We start from the raw sequence: 13,072 nt of genomic DNA on the forward strand, positions 1-13,072 counted from the left end.
CATAACGTAGCTTAATTGGGAGTAGGTGAAACGCACAAAGTCCTAAAGACCATGGAGAGCAGATAGTTCTAACTTGGTCTCTGAATGTACAACTTTAAAAAACAATTATGAGTAAACTTAATTTCTTAAACATAATCAGAACTAAAAGTAACATTATGACTAATCATAAATTACCCAAAAAACACTGGTTAATTTAAATTTCAAAATTGCATATATAAATTAAAAGTTTATGGTTATTCAAAAGAGAGATTAATATTTCCGATTTCAATTCTCTAGTTTTTCCTTGTTTAAGGTGTTTGGATATTGTGCTACGCAAACAGAACTGCATATACAAATATCCGATTTATTTAGGTTTTCTTGGTTTGTCTTATTTAAGTGTTTGGCTTATGTTCTTCGTAAAAATTAAATTTCAAATATTCACATTTAAAAATATAAAACTAAAATATATAAACAAAAATATATATTTTTTCCACTTCTGCTTTTGTTTTAATATTTACAAAAATTCTCAAAATCCACAATATTTTTTTTCGGCAGTACAATTCGTGGCTGCCTTTACATACGCAAATATATATAAACAAAAATAAATTCAAATAAATTTTTTGTATCTGTGAAACGTTGTGAGTTATTAATAATTACAAAAACATAGAGAATAAATAAATAAAACCCAAAAACGAAAGACGTAAGACGAAAGACGAAATTTGAAATGCGCAACCAAAGACGCAGAGAACATTTTTCGTGTTTTTAAGATAAGAAAAAATTTGGCCGAACAAATCTATATTTGCTCTCCAAATATATACACAATAATGTATCTTAACTATATGGTAATTTGGTAAAACATATGCGAGACCTACAAACACATATGCGAATCCCCACTAATTTCGACTTCGTGTCAAAACTGACGTAATTATTTCAGAGCGTAAATTAAATTATGTATTTCGCAATGGTCTCTTCGCTAAGGCTTCCTCTGGCGATTTCCACATGATTACCTACCTACCAAACCTAACTACAAAATACAATATCTGCACGATACTTGCGGACATGTTCGTATATGCAATTTATAATATTTAAGTAGCATAAAAAATATATAAAAATGAATGTGAATCTTAAAATATTTCATTTTCTGTGTTATTAATTTTAATGAGTCTAGCGGCACGCTAGAAATGCCAAATGGTGAGATATACATAGACTTGTAAAAATTGTCACCGACAAAGTTAGATGAAATTATTTTTAGGCAATTATCATTTTGTTATTTTCTAGTTATTTAATTATTTTTATGATATATATTTATTTATATATATTTATTTATTTATATATATATGTATATTTATTTATAAATATATATATTTGTTTATGTATATATATTTATTTTAATATATTGTATATTTATTTTATATTATATGTATTTATATATACAAATATATATACTAGTTATCTTACAGCATCATTCTGCCGTTAGAAATTAAAAAGGTTGATAAATGATTTTTGTAGTCTCGTACGGAGTTCAAGTAAAGGTAGTTATGTTACGTACCTAAGAGAGTTCTTAAGAGACTGGAACAAGCAATAGTTGCACAATATCAGTAACTATAAAAACTATTCTCAGTTTTTAACAAATCTACATAAACGTATTGGATTTAGGTTAACGTGTTTAAGGATCGAATCCTTTCTGTTAATATATTATTGTCGCTTTGCTTAAAGTGTTTGATTAAATCCTGTTGCCTGTTGTCATCGTAGCTCAGAATTCAGAGTCTGGCAACGCTTAATCAACTCAGTCAGTTTTAGTCTCAAAAAGTTTGAATAAACTTCATCACGAACACGACTTTTATTACTTCCAATTAGATGATATAGCACAATAGATCGACTGAGTTGTGGTGTATTGTAATGCTCTACTTTATCATAAGTGTTAAATTATTCATAACCCGTTAGCAGTCTTCTTAAAAATGGTTTCAAATCATTTCATATCAGCATAATTTTTCTACAGAAAGTTATAAAAGTAACAGTTGCCAGGTATGAATAATGTTACCAGATACTGAATATATCAGTTTATAGAACATAAAACTTTACAGAACTTATTTAATTTCATTGTACAGACTTTAAGGTTCTCTTCTATTAAAATTTAATTTCTAAACTTTTGAGGCATAAGCTTAATCGCTCGTTTTAGTATAATGTTATAATATGACTCAATATAGATTAAACAATTTATATAAATTTAATAATTAATTAAATGAAATTAAATATTTTATGCTTATTAACAAACATAAACTCTGAAACCGAATGAAAGAAAATCAAAATGAAAATTAAATCTTTCGATTAAATGGAAATATCCTATTACAAAGATGAAAGTAATTATAAGAATAAAATGAAACGATTGATTGATTGATTAATTCAATTTGCGGCATGAATGCATCACAACGACTCAGTAAATAAGTTATGTCAATTAATATTAATGAGGTATTGTAATGAGAAGATGACAACAATGAACTCCGATATTTATTATATTCACTGTATAAAAATATACTGCATAACAGTTGGCAACACTGAATGAAAGTCTCTACTAAAAGAGAGATGTTTTGTAATAAAAAGATAAGATTTTTTTTTATTGATAACAATAAATTATTATAATTTGAGATTATAACTAATAAAACTGTTATGCTCGTATTTTGTGATATGAAAATAATAAATTTATTTTAATATTTAATATTTTTAGTAGGATTAAGAAACAATATCTTTTTACTAATATAGTAAAAATCCTTTTAAACTTCTTACACGTTAAATAAAATAAATTTGTTTTGTCTCATTTATGGTAGAGAGGCGTATACAAAGGGGTCTTTAAGGTTTCTAACTCAAACCCAAAATATTTCCTCCTATTTCACACTAAATATAATGAATGCTTTTCAGTTAATTGTCTTCGTATGAATTTTAAATTATTTTTTAAAAATTGCAGTCTTATTCGCCTTAAAAGGGGAATGTGTATAAGTCTCTGCTTTACTGCTTTAGTAAAGCAGATTGCCCAAAAATCTTGGCCCTTCGGACCTTATTCTGCAGCAATTGAAACTGTAAAATCCAGATGCAAGACTGGTACGTTTTAGCTTGAGCTTCTCTTTAGAACCCATTATATGAGGATTTATGGATTCAAAACGGCTTTTTTTGGTCCTCTTTGCTTTGGTTCTCTTCCTAATATCCTTAAATCGATCGTCTTACATTTAATCGACTACATCTTAATCTGATGTCCTTCTAATATGTGGCAATATAACTTAATTTAATTTTTTCCTTCAAAAAATCTTGACAGAATAGAACTCAAACTACGCTTTTTTTTCTAACGTATTTTGGGGAACTAGCCTTAACTGTGTTCGAGTTTTGTCATGGCATGGGTCTATAACCATCAAAATGGTTATGAAGCCATGACAGTGATGAAACTCCAGTAGATAACTGGAGGTACAGATACATGAATAATGAAATCTAATGTTTACGAAAATCATCCAACATATTCAAATTTTAAAAGAAATAAATAAGTTACAAAATATTGAATTAAAATTTAATTGTATTGAAGATAAAATAAATTAAAATGAAATAGTAAAATATTTCAAATATGAAAGAAAATATATTTCTTTCCAACAGCAATATGTATTATCCAGTAAATAAATGAATATTTCGGATTCATTTAATTAATTTTATTTAACTTTTCAATAAACCTATTTAAATTAATTACACTTTTATTGCTTTTACATATTATACTCCGATAAAGACCTTAAGATTTGCGGCACTATTACGGTTTGATAAGCCCACGCGCACTCATTACAATACATTGGGCTATTAAGAAATCCATACTACCATATATCATATATACGAAACCATAGAAAATGACGTTAAAACACCTTTTCAATTAATCTATCTCTCCAACTCAAAGCTAAAGACTATGAAAGCAATGAGCAAACACTGAAAGAAAAAACTTCAATTTTATATGACACATATTTTTTTTTTCACGGAAAGTGATAGGAGGGGATTTCTAAAATGTATCTATAAAAACAAAATATGAAAAAATAGAAAAATTGAACTTTTTCGGTTTTGGTGAGTGACAAATAAAAGTAACAAAGCAACTAAACCGTACTGAGCTGCTATCAATGTGGCGATTAGATAAAAATAAGCAGTAAATGCGGCACATATATGGCTGCAAACAGCACTACATACAGGGCATTAACAAACTGACAAATAAACTGACAAACAAGCTGTCAAATATACTGAAGGGAAGACATACAAGAATGTATTTTATATTTTATACCTGATATACGATTATATCTATAGATATATATATGTATATATATATTTCATTAATGGTTTTCATTATGCTGCTTGTCTGCTTATAAGTGCTCAAGTATGTGTGCAGATGTGTTCGTGTTGGTGTCCCATATAATTTGTGGGTTAGTATCTTTGCAAAAATAAAATTATAAAAAAAGGTATAAATATATAAACCTTGTGTATAAAATTTAAAAAAAAAACAACACCGAATATCAATAAAAAATCAAATAAATGACAAAAGTTGGAGAGATAAAAAAAATTTATACTAAAAATGTCTTAAAACACAAGCCAATAAAATTAAATCGGGGAATACAAAAAAAGACTATAACCGTAAGGAGAAAAAAAAACTCAATTTAAAAAAAAACGTTTTTGCGGTTCTTCTTGTTGTCAGTCTTTCTTCATTCCTGTTTTCTCAATACTGCGTTTTTATTTGACATTTTGTACTAAAATTTTTTTTTTTCGTTGGTGGATTATGTCATTTACGAACAAGTGACATTTAATACCTTTAATTGGGTGCTCATCCGCCTCAGTTGATGACTCAAGCAATGAACCAACAGAACAAATTTTATATGATTGATTTTTTGATTATTTTTTAGTCTTTTTATTTTTTCATTTTTTCTATTAACACAAATCGATTTGAAACAAAAGAATAATTGTTGGAAAAATATGGCAGCATGCGCTTTGGTTCTCATAGATACTACACAAAGCTTCGCTTGCATTTCTAAATATGTGGACCGAGATTGCTAGCCGGTTACTGCAGCAAAATATATCTCAATTCGACTTGTTTGTATAGCTTGACATTTGAGATATATAATAAACACGTTTCTGTACAAATAATTAAAAGACGTCTTCATTAAAATATTCTTAAAATAAATTTACTTTTTGTTATTCATTGCAAATTAGAACTCAGGAAGATTCAATTTACAATTTTCTATGCTCTATTTCAAAATTTATTATCTGTTTGATTATCTTCACCTTTTGAAGATGAAATTTTAATGAGAGAGGTAAAAGGTTCTACTTGAATACATCTACTGAAGACTAAAAAAAACTTCATCAGTTGTACTTCTATGATAGGTGAAGGAAAACGATCTTAATAGTTGAAGGAAATGATTCACCCGATCAATTTCTTTCCAATAGTTGACCTATTTAGCGCTACATTTGTAAAATACTTGTTTCAATTTCAAAACGTAAATTTGAAATGTGATGTAAACGAATTATACCTATGTACTATAAGAGAACTGAGCGATACGAAATAGTCCGTGCTATCAGAAGTTGTGTAATCTGATTCCTATGTAATCTTATTTCGGCTTAAGTAGGTTTCTGTTTGATTTTTCGCAAATCTTTGTACGCTTTATGTCAGTATATTTTTTATTTGACTTTATCAGAGGATTTAAAAGACTATACTTCAGTACTTCAGTACTCGATTGATTATATGCGATACAACTGTTAGCTTCAGTGTAGAGACTGGTATTAACTCTGGAGATGTGATTACGTGATATTACCATCTTTTGGTAATATGTGATAAAACTTAAAATGCAAATGTGTAAGATATATACTTCCATTATGACGGTGCCAGAAAGAAGTTCTGTTTTGACTTTGCTGTGCGAGACATTTTCCGAGCGTGTGATTCTACATTTCAATGATGTATGTGGTCACGGCATGATATTTTCATAGTTTATATATAAGAGAATCGTTTTTATATATAGACAATCCTTAAAGTTTCGACTAACAAATGTTAAATTATGACCAAGCTCATAGCATAATGTTTCTCAACAATCGTTCTGCTTCCACAAGGAGGTAATACATAAAATTTTTTAGAGCACTAAAAAGATAGAGAGCGTTTAGTAATAGACATAGAACATAATAGATCACGTGGTGGATATTTGAATATAGTGTACATCACAACTAATGGTGAGGTCCAAACTATATATTAAAATAAATATTTGATAGAAATCACACTCACTAGAATGTTTTATTTCCGTTTACTTTAGGTTCCACAAAATAGATTACCAAAAGGTAAGACGTATTATGTGTTTGTTATATAGAAAAGGCAATGACAGAACATTGTCAATCATTTTATTCGACATTCTTAAATTGTGTATTCGTTATATTGGACATCTACTCCGCTTATGTATATATCAAAAATATATGTCAGTAGGTTTTCGTAATTTTTTCATTTCCTGTAATTTTTAACTGTAGTGTTTAGAATTTTATTTGAGAAGTATATTCTCAGTTAATTCTAAACCATCTGTTAATTATAATATTTAATAAATGAAATGAAAACTTTACTTTCTACTAAGACTCAAAGTGCTCATAATTTTATTTTTAGTTTTATTTCCCTGCTAATTATAACTGAAAAGAGTTACACAACTTTCCATACTGTCGATACTTAACAGTTTTTTAATGACCACGCTAACCTTGCCCGTACCACGAACTGTTAATAGAAATCTCACATTTAGTGGGCAGAGTCAGTCATTTATTCAAATGACATCGAATCACATGTATGAATAAATTTCAGAGCGCAAAACAAAATCTAAGATCCGTCCAAAGCCTCAACCTCAGCCCCTGCGCGACAATTAATTGCGAATTAATAATCGCCAAAACACAGCGACTAAGTTCGAGTCTAGGCACGACTCAAGATTCAAAAGTTCGCATCTTGAACGGAATAAGTATTTTTGGCAGTTGGGCATGATGTCAGCTGTTAAATGTGTTTTCCATATTTCTAGTTTTATTAAGCAAAAAAAAACATTGTTTAATACAATAAAAGTTTTTGTTTTTATTTAAAATTTATGACTACAGCATCTTCGCTAAACACTTTTGTATATTTTTTCTCGTATAAACTAAGTGTGTGGGTTTTAGTTAATGATTTTTATACGCTGGCTTTTGGCTTTATAAAATAAAATTTTTTATTTTGTTTTATGTTTATATATTTTTCAAACTTTTTATTTCAAATATATATTGTTATATTGTGTGTACAAGATATTGCTGAAAGAGTTTTATACAATATTTTTTTTGACTTGACTTTTATATCAAGAAAATTATAGTGATTTTTGTAACCACCCACAGCTCAACGCCTCGCAACAAATTAGACAAAGTCATTGACGTAGTTACTCTTTGGGAATGAAAAAATTTAATGAATTAGTACGAACTAAAAATAAATTATTTAGTTATTTTATAAACAAATAATTTCGTTGGTTCTCTATTGGAAATATGTATCTGAAGATATTAAAATACTATATTATTGCATTCATGAGCTTGCAAACTGTACGTTTTGGTGGGAAATGGCGAATTATTGCCAGCGCATTTGCTATAAATTTTAAAATAAATTTAAAATAAAATAAAAATAAAAATAAAATAAAATAAAAATTCAAAGCAAAATAAATATTAAACTGTTTGGAAATATGCGCATTTCATATATGTTTAGTGAAGGCAACTTAAATTAGTGCAAGGATGAAAGTGTACATATCTTCAGATACAAGCAAATGTGTGAAGCCAATAGAATACATAAATTTCATTTTTTACAGATTTTTGTTTTTAAAATATATATTAAATATTTAATAAGAATTTGTTAATAATATAATAAAAATTTATTAATAATTTAATAATATATATTGGACACTTCCCATGTTCTCAGCATTGTGAAATTCTAATTTTTTTTATAAAATTGTGTTAAAATATATTAAAAATATTACTGGAATACTAATAATTACATTTAGGATCTGTTTCACTATCGTAACTTAAGTTTTTGTTAACACTAATTTAAGTCTGAATACTAATTTCAGTCTGAATGCTGACTTAAGTCATACTTAAGTTATCAACTTTGCTGAATTATTCTATACTTAAGTCTTAATTTGAGATTATACAACTATGAAATTGGCATTTATTGTAATATATGGCCTTAAAAAAATTTTAAAGATTGATAATGTTTCTATTCTCATCCTATCAAAATTTCAGAGGAACACGTTTGTTAGTATCGGCTTGAATTAAATTTGGAATTCTGAAATAAATGTATTCTATAATTTTAGAAAATCTTTTGGGAAAGTCAGTTATACTTACTAAGTAAGAAGTGGAAAATACTCTTATTTGAATATCTCAAAACTACATATAGTACTCTGAGGTTCTCGTACGGCAAGTTTAATATATATATACTTAAACAACGATGCCATTGTAGAAAAAATGGCATGTTTTTTCTTTCGCTCTTGTTTCAAATAACCGTAGGTATAAAGTAGTATTACTTTCTATACAATTACAATCTATACAAATTCAGCTCCTCACTATCCTTTTTCTAGCCAGGAATAAAACTGAGCAATTGTCATTTAAATTATCCCATAATCTTACAAACTGTATTTTTTAGTTTGTTTTCCTACACTAATAATATTGCAATATGAAATGATTTCCGTTAACTGTAAACTGACAATATAATTTATTATAAAATTAGATACAGTTTTTTATTAATTTTTTTTTCAGAAATATATTCATGGCCGAAAACAATAGACAATCTATAGAAATAATATTATTAATGAAACTACATAGAGGTTTTGACTTTCAGTGCTGGTAATTAATGATAATTATATGGTGGAACATTTTTTGTTTAATTATCTTTTATTGCTTTTTGGTAATTTTCTTTATATTTCTGATTTCAATTTTTTTTCCGTATACTGGACACTTTATAGAGTGTACAGATCATCAAATTTGATTCGTAAGTATTGGAAAAAAATTGTTTTAGAAAATTAGTCCAACTAAGAGATATGTCCGTTTTGAAGAGTTGTCCTGGATAAGAACAGTTTTCAATAAATTATATTTCAACATTGAATATGTTTTTGCAGACATTATAAAATATGCAGAAATACTTTGTAAAATTATATTCTTTGTTTCGTGTTGATAAAACGGTTAGCTGGCACTTTGGCTTGTGTTTCTCTTTCTTTTTATACTTACTTCCAAATTGACATGACTTCAATTGGGTAGGTGGAATTTTTATGCATTGTGGTGATACTTTTATAGTATGATAAAAATACTTCTGAAAATAATATTTAATTTTTTTTTTGAATTCATATACTGATTATATATTGACCGCAATAATGTTAAAGATTAATTAAAAAAGCAATTGTACTGAAATATAGTGCAGGAACTCTTAAGCTGTCAACACATCAATTGTTTAATTTAGAACTATATATATATATGTATTTAGTTCTACTATAATAAGCACAGAATCGCCTTAAATACTAGATATACATTTTTAATGAAATAAATTGTTCAAATTTATTTAAATATTGTATTTGTTATTGTTTAAACTTGCCTCTAATCTGTATTATCGCAGAATCTATTCTAATCTTCAATAACACACCTCAACAATCCTCATATAAAATGAAAGATTGCCGAAGATTAAATGGATGACATTTTTTCTCAGCTGCTTATAATCCATTTACTTAATCTTATTTTTCGTAATAATTTCTCTTTTTAATTGTAGTGACTATCTAAATAATTCGTTAGTAACAGATCTGTTGTATTCCTTTCTATTATGTAGAAACGCAAAGAATCTTGCAATTATAAGTTTGTATACAGATTTGAAACTGAAAGTATTCATTTTATCTGCTACAACAAATACTTAAGTATTTATAAAAATAAAAAAATGACTGCACATGCATAGATAAATTAAACTACAGAAAGTGAAATCTAAGACAAAGCACTTAATTATTACTTCTTCTGAATTCTAAACAAAAGATAACTAACTGCAAGGCATTTACTTTAAGTATCTGAAACCGTTAAAACATGTTTTATCTGCGCGCAGACAGACACAAATTCGAATGCAGCTTTGCCATTTATCTCGTAATTAAGCCAAAATTAAATTAAAATTAATCTTTTAACATTTTACTTTTTTTACTGTTCATATTCATAACTTCCTAACCTTACTCTTTGTATTTAAGTAAATCGCATTGACTAATGAATTCAATAAATCGACTTGGCTTTTTAGTTAGCCAAGTTAATAAAGCAGAAACAAGTTTCACAAGGTTTTGTATATTTATTTATTTATTTATTTTTTATTTTTTGTATATATACAAACATATTAAATGCTTAAATGTGTTTTTAGATTTCTATACATTTTCATTAATATTTTTACATATATAATTTTGCTCGTACGAACGGGTTCACGTCAGATACCGGACGAGTTTTTTTTAGACATTACCGGGCGTTACTACTCTCATTGTTATTGCCTTGTATGTTTGTACTGTTAACTTAATACATTTTTGACGTAATATTATTAAATATTTATATAATCTTCGCCGCAGGGAAACAATAATGACAACAAATACTTTAACGTGTAAATAACACATAAACAATAACTTAACAATGCTCAATGTCAATACTAAATAATAGAAAATTAACGAGTTATTGTCAAATTTATTACGAATATGCAATATTCGTTTAAGTTTATCGATACTAATTCGAAAAAAATATCATCTTTTTGTTTTGCCGATTAGTAGAGTGTTAAAATTATTTTTCACAACTTAAATTGATTTAGTTTAAGTTAAAAACTGAAACTAAATCAATCGTTTAAAAATTCACAAAACAAACATATTTCATTTAAGTATAACTGACTTAAAATAAATTGGATGTTATTATTAGTTGAGCAGAAAATTATTTACAGCAAATATCTAGAACTATTATCTTTGGGGAACACAATTATTTTAACCCTAACCTATAATTTTTTAAAGCTTCGTTAGCTTTTTTAACCTTTGCTTAAGTTAGCTGAGCTCTTTTATTTATTATTATTGGAAGGCACAATGGTATAGAGCTATATGTCAGATCTATTTTAATACCGCTAGAGAAATTTTGTATTTTTACTCTCATATATATATGAAAACATGCAATAGGCCTCTTTTAAATGCATCTCCTTCATTTATTTTTATAAACAGTATCCCATATTCCATGAGATCTGTTGTATTTTGTTATATGTATAGTTTATACTCGACTTTACAATGGTATTCTGTTTAAACTGTGAGACATTTTTTTTAATCGTTAATAGAAGGGACAATGGTACACTTTAATCTGATATATATATATCATTATCCCTGGAAAAGACAATATATATTATATCATTATATATATTATATCATATATATAGTATTATCATTAACCTGGAAATTAATATACCTCTATCTAAAGTATTGTCTCTAGAGAAGGCTTGTGTTCTTTATCTTACATAAATTATTCTTGACCTTACAATGGATCTCTGTTTAAGTTCACAAACCTCTTTCTTTCATTATTATGAGATCTCTTGTGTTATTTCAAAATAAGTCTCATTTCTAAGTTTTTTAAATATTCTTCTGAATCTTAAATTAGTTTTCTATAAACACCTTGATCTACTATAACCATTGTATTATCCGTAAGGATGAAACTGGTCCTTATTTTAGCTTAAGTTATACTGAATTTTGCAAAAGTTTTCTGGAAAGTAATTCTTATTAATTATTCTCCGAAAAAAGTTAAATATGTGAAACCTCAATTCATGGATTTTTCGCCATCTCAAACAAAAATATTTTCGAAAAAAGAATGAATATCTAATTAAAATCCAAAATAATAGAATTACCATTTTTAAGGTGTTTAGAGTATTTTGACTCAAGATTTTTTTTCGGGTAGACTTTTTTTGATACCCTGTATATCGTTTAATACTTAAAATTACTAATAGTTTGCATATTCACTTTTATAAATGCAATTTTATTTTCTCGTATCTTACATTTTCTGTTAGAAATAATCAATATTACTTACGGTCTGATTAGATAAGCTTTCTGTTGATATAGTTATACTCATATAGACCGCATGCATATTAAAAACAAAGAAATAATAAATGTATTTTATCGAGTTTATACTGAATTAAGATAAAAATAATATGATTCAAAATAATTATTGTATTTGAAATTATAAGTTCAAACAAATAATAAAATAAATCAATTAAAAGCAAAAAATTAAAAAAAAAGAATAAAAGATTAGTCGGTACTACTTATGTTGAAAAAAAATTTATACTCTACAACTCTCTAATATTTTTGCTAGAAAACTCAACAAATATTTGTCATTCCTTGGATCTGTTTTACAGCACTGATCAAGGAAGATATATAAATACCTACAGCTTCTCTGACATGATACTGCAGGTTGAAGTGAAAAGAAGAATAGCTTCTCAGAGACCAGGATCTGTTGCTTGTTAGCTATGGATGTTGAATAACTACTATTATTTTAATAATGGTTATTAGATTTTTTTTATTTATTTTTTTATATAAACATTATATAAATATTTTTTATATAAATATTTTTTATATAAGCAGTTTTTTATTATATTATTTTTTACTTTTTTATATTATTTTTTATTGTTTAATTTTTTTGTATTGTGTTTTATTTTTTTATATTATTTTTTATATCTTTTTATATTATTTTGTCTTATTTTTATATCATTTTTTATTATTTGTATATTATTTTTTAATTTATATTCTTTCATTTTTTATTTTTTTGTTATTTTTTAATTTATATTCTATTATTTTTTATTTTTTTATATTATTTTTTATATCTTTGTATATTATTTTTTATTTTTTGTATATTATTTTTTAATTTATATTCTTTAATTTTTTATTTTTTTTTTTTTTTGTATATTCTTTTTTAATTCGTATGCTATTATATTTTATTTTTTTTATATTATTCTTTTTATATGATTTTTTTTATATTATTTTCTTGTATATGATTCTTTAATATTTTATTTTACATTAATATCACATTATACTTGATTTTTGTTAAA

The sequence above is a fragment of the Teleopsis dalmanni genome, chromosome 2 (assembly GCF_002237135.1).
Source record: "Teleopsis dalmanni isolate 2A chromosome 2, ASM223713v2, whole genome shotgun sequence".
NCBI lineage: Eukaryota > Metazoa > Arthropoda > Insecta > Diptera > Diopsidae > Teleopsis > Teleopsis dalmanni.